Here is a 5,558-nt window from a genome sequence, read left to right on the forward strand (position 1 = left end):
TAAAAAATTAAAAAAAAAAATAAAAAAATAAAAAAAAAAAAAAAAAAAAAAGAAACTGTCTCATAGCAATCAGCCTCTGACCTGGCAGTGGATAAAATCAATGTGAACTCTATCTGTCATTGCCTGTGTGGTGAACATCTTCCTGAAGGTAAATTGGCTTCACACCGCAGATAGGCATGCCAAAAAATATCCACATACACCTCCTAGAAAGGGGCATGGGAGCTCAAATTCAAATGAAACCATCTGTGCAGAGAGGTCTGTGAAGCTGATGGGTACGTTATTTACAGGCCAATTCTGTGAGGCTTGCTGGCTGAGTAATTAGGACAATTGCTACTCTGGCCTTTAGCCCCTACTCTGACTTAGCTCACACAATTTATCTACCCAAATAGACAAATTCTCCACCACTCTTCTGATTGCGTGCAATGCAGTCTATTCTAGGGCATAACTTTATTGCCAAATTGTCTACTTTGATTTATTTCTTTGTAGTTCATTTTAAAACTCTGATATCAGGAGATAACTTTTGAAACTCAATTGTTAAAGGCAGCAAGACACTAGGGTGAATTCATTCATTCACCCATTCATTTAACCAATGCTTTCCAAAGATCTACTTATGGTAGATCTTGTTTCAAATGCTTGAGATACATCAATAAACAAAACAAACAAAAAAAAATCCTAGAGCTTACCTTCTATGCAGACCAAAAATAAACAAGATACAGACTTTCCTGGTAGTCCAGTGGTTAGGATTCTGTGCTTCCACTACAGGGGGCATGGGTTCAATCCCTGGTCAGGGAATTGAGATCTCACGTGCCTTGTGGCCAAAAATAAAATAAATTAGAATGAAATAGATAAACAAGTAAAATATAAGGTATGATAGAGAGTGATTGAGGGAGGATGTCTAGGGCAATGACAAAGAGGAGGTCTGGGGGCTTAGGGAAGTGGTTGATAATCGGCTGGCACTCACCTCAATATATTGATATAGTTTGCCCATCTTTTGGGTACTCCAAATCTGAGATCCTCGAGGAAGAGTTTTGATGACACAAAGTACTTTGTCCAGTCAGAGCATTTTGGTCCACGTAAAGAGTGCAGCAAAGAACTTCCCTGGTGGTACAGTGGATAAACAATCCGCCTGCCAAGGCAGAGGACATGGGTTTGATTCCAGGTCCAGGAAGATCCCACATGCTGTGGAGCAGTTGAGCCCCTTTGCCGCAACTGCTGAAGCCCACGTGCCTAGAGCCTGTGCTCTGCAACAAGAGAAGCCACTACCTTGACAAGCCCGCGTACTGCAGCAAAGAGTAACCCCCACTCACTGCAACTAGAAGAAGTCTGTGCACAGCAAGGAAGAGCCAGCAAAGCCAAAACTAAATAGAAAAATAAAATCTCTCCTTTCGCTAGGAAAAAAAAAAGAGAGAGAGAGTGCAGTGTAGTCATTAGAATACACAGTTCTGGCCAAGCCACTTGCAGGCTGCGTCTCTGGTGCATTCCTTATTCTCTGCAAGCCCTTGCCTTCCAGTCATGAAATGGAGTGGTGACAACGACTTCATGGGGTGTTGTGAAGATCAAAGGGATGGGAAAATGCCCAGCCTAGTGACTTCTACATAGAAACTGAGCAGTCATTCCTAGAATAGTGTTGCCATGGAAGGGACCTGGATTAGATCTCGGCCAGTTCCCTGGGACATAGGAGAAAGCTGAGGTCGTGGGACGTTGTCACTTCTTTGTGGTCAGCCAGGAGTTTAATCACAAGCTCAAAAGAGGAACATAGGTTTCCTGGCTCCCAGTGGAATGCCTTGCATTCTATGTTACACTGTCTCTTTTATCCTTTTACGAATGATGTACCATAGCTTTGCCCCTATGGTATGTTAATGTGTTCATATTAGTAACTTTTTGCTGTAGAACAGGTAGTAAGGAAGAGGGAAAATAGACATAAAATGAGATTTTATGCATAAAGGATAAAACCTATAGAGGAATGCTTAATGAAGGGCTTGGGCATGTGGTGTTGGGCTTCGATGAAAATAGCACACATATAGGCCATGAACTCATTCTTTCCAGAATGATTAGTCAGCGTGATGCTCGCTGTCTATTGCCCTCACAAAGACTTCCCGGTTATTCTCTAAGCTGACTGTCCACAAGTTCAGGTAGGAGCTATGTTCTGACAGAACACAGACGATCCTGCCCTGGGAACCCTTGCCTGGAAGTCTGCCGAGAATCTGCAGTTCTGTCTCTCTCTGGCAGTTTCACGATGATGTTTAGAAGCAGCTATGTGAAGTGAATAGCCACAGAGTGGAGAGTTCTTCCACCAAGTTACCATGACTCCTGACCGCTGGGGACAGCAAACTTGCACTTAAAGAAAACTGCCAAAGGGTCACCCTGCTCCAGCTTTTCTTTAGTTACCCAACACCCGCACATGGGTTCGTGTGTGGAGACAGCAAAGGCAACAAGCCCCAGGCCCTGACTTTAGCCGCCTTCCCTTGCCCTGCCTCCTCCCCAGCCTGCAGACCTGTAAGCAAGCAGCTCCGCTGAGGGAAGTTGAGATGTGGTTCTGTGGTTCACTGGGGGTGTGTGTGTGTGTGTGTGTGTGATTTTTCCAGAGACACAAACTCTTCATAGTCACTAAGGCAGCAGAACATGTTCTACCTTCCAAGGTGCAGAAGAAGCAGTCACAGTCTGTCAGAAAACAACTGTTTGCCAAAGAACTCTCCCAGAAGCACTAACCTCAGTTTAATATGTTATTGATTTTCTAAACTGTTAAGTATGGTTTATAATGGCAATAACCTACATGATACCACTCATTACATCAGTTAATACCTAGTTTATTAGAACATTAACTTTCAGCACAGGCAATTAACTGCCAAACTGATTGTGTGTGTGTGTGTGTGTGTGTGTGTGTAAGAGAAAGTCTTACAATGAGAGATTTCCAAGTGTACATTAGTTATTTTTAAATGGCTATGGGAGCTTGGCAGTGTAGCCCAAATTCTTCTTTTCTTCCTAGAAGCAACAGTCCAGTACTATGAAAGTATGAAACGCCCCTGACATTAGTGAAGTAATTCACAATTAGCCATTGGAAAATCATGTACATTATTGATTAAATATCACTACTAATGGGAACATGTGCTTGTGTATACATACACATGTGGAGAACTTGGGAATAGCATAAGGAAGAGTTCTAAACTATGCAAAAACATTAAGTGCTGCTAGATCACTGGTGCAAGGTAAGATTCATGTTTATTCCTTTATAGGGAGGTAACATGACATACGGGAAGTTCTTTTATTTTATTGTATTCTCAACTTAGCATATCTTTGAATAATATTTTCTACTTATCTATACTCATATAATAATTTTTCTAATGCCATTTATGAAAAATGCTTTTCTCAGTAAACTGTATATATATTTATATATATATTTTATATATTATCTATATGAAAACACACATGTGCCTGAAGAAGATGCCTTGATATCTTTGTATTTTTTAAGTATTTGGAGGAGACAAGACATCCAGAATGGTAGAGTGACAAGGTTGGCAGATCCTCTACTTAACATACAATAATACAGCTGGACAGATTGTCAAAATAGTCATTTTAATATTATTTAGAAATTTATCAAAATGAAAGTTGCTCAGTTGTGTCCAACTCTTTGTGACCCCATGGACAGTAGCCAGCCAGGTTCCTCTGTCCATGGGATTCTCCAGGCAAGAATACTGGAGTGGGTTGCCATTCCCTCCTCCAGGGGATCTTCTAGACCTAGAGATCAAACCTGCATCTCTTATGTCTCTCCTGCATTGGCAGGAAGGTTCTTTACCACTAGCACCACCTGGAAAGCCCCAAAGTCAAGGCACACAGGTCTGAAGTGGTAGGCCCAGGATTTGAACCCAAGCCACCTAGCTCCACGTCCTCTGCCCTAACCACTATGCCATACAGCCTCTAAATTGACAAAAGGCATACAACAACCTGCAAAGCATTTGATTATGCTTTAAAAAAACTGCTGAAATTCAGGCCTCAGGTACAAACAATGTCAGCCTATGACTTTTTCACCTGTACCCGCTCCCTGCCTTCCCCTGCCTCTCACTACACTTATCCTGGATGGCAGCTCTACTAAGGTGGACAAGCCATAAAAATCAGGTACTTCACTGCCAGTTGAGGCTAATCTAACTTAATAACCCATATACAGGGACTTTTTCTGAAATAATAGCTATCTTGGTGATAAACAATCAGGGAAGGGCAACATCACAGCTGTCTAATTTGTGATACTGGATGAAGCAATTTACCATACAACCCAACAATTTCACTCCTAAGAGTCTACCCAAAAGAGATGAACATATAGGTCCACACACAAACTTGTACACAAATGTTCATAGCAGTATTATATATAACAGTCAAAAAAACTAAAAATAACCCATATGTTCATCAGTTGATGAATGGATAAACAAAATGTGGTATATACATAAAACAGAATATAATTCAACAATATAAAAGAAGGAACTACTGCTACATGTAGTTCCACATGTAGAATCTTTTTCCACACAGAAGAATCTTTTTAAAAATAGCTAAGTGAAAGAAGCCAGTTAAAAGACCACGTTACATTATTTTATTTATGTGAAATGTCCAGAAAAGACAAATCTATAGAAACAGAAAACAGATTAATCATTGCAAAGGGGGAGGACTTTAGAGTGTATTTAAATGAGCAAATGGGATCATTTTAGATTGTGATTATGGTTGTGCAACTCTATAATTACCAAAAAACATTTAATTGTACACTTAAAAAGAGTGAATTGTATATAAGTGTACTTTAATAAAGCTGCTAAGATTGGCATACTATGGTGTGTGAAAATATGAGTAAAAATACTAGCACTGACACAGAATAATCATTAATTCTATTGTAATAATCTAACTTTTCTTGAAGTATGAAGTATCTTGAAAAAGCATTGTAAGATTCTAAGTAAGTTTTATAAAGCAAGTCTCTTATTGCTTCTTAATAAACTAAAATAGAAAATTCTGAGAGCTCCATTATTTCCCTTGGTATATCTTAAGAAATTCTCCCATTCAGAAATGGTCTCATAAATCATGATAATAATAACTTCAAATAGTTATAGGAGAATCTATTCTGAAATTACAAGATGTGTAATTATATAAACTACATACAGGATGTAGGAAAAATACAGGATTTGTTCCACATTTCAGCTATTGAAAGAGAGAAAAATAATTGCTAATAATTTACTTTGGCATTAACTTGGCATTAGACAATGCACTGAACAAAAGAATGAATACTATTTCAGAGAGTATCTACCAAGTTCTCCTGAGATTAATGTAATTGTCAATTTTTAAACAAATTGAGGATCCTGAGACGTTTCCTTAAGTTCCTTTTAAAGAGCTTCTTCACTAGAGACTGATCAGACGCTCAGTTTATATACTGTCAGAACAACAGCAGGTAAATAAAATAGTCATTTTGTGTTGAAAAGATTTTTCCTAAAAAGTAGAAGATAAAATTATGGCCAATATGCTTTCTCTTTATTTAAATTTAAAATTTTGAAAGAACTATTTCTACCTATGAAAGTTAAAACATAGAG

The sequence above is a fragment of the Cervus canadensis genome, chromosome X (genome assembly GCF_019320065.1).
Source record: "Cervus canadensis isolate Bull #8, Minnesota chromosome X, ASM1932006v1, whole genome shotgun sequence".
Classification (NCBI taxonomy): Eukaryota; Metazoa; Chordata; class Mammalia; order Artiodactyla; family Cervidae; genus Cervus; species Cervus canadensis.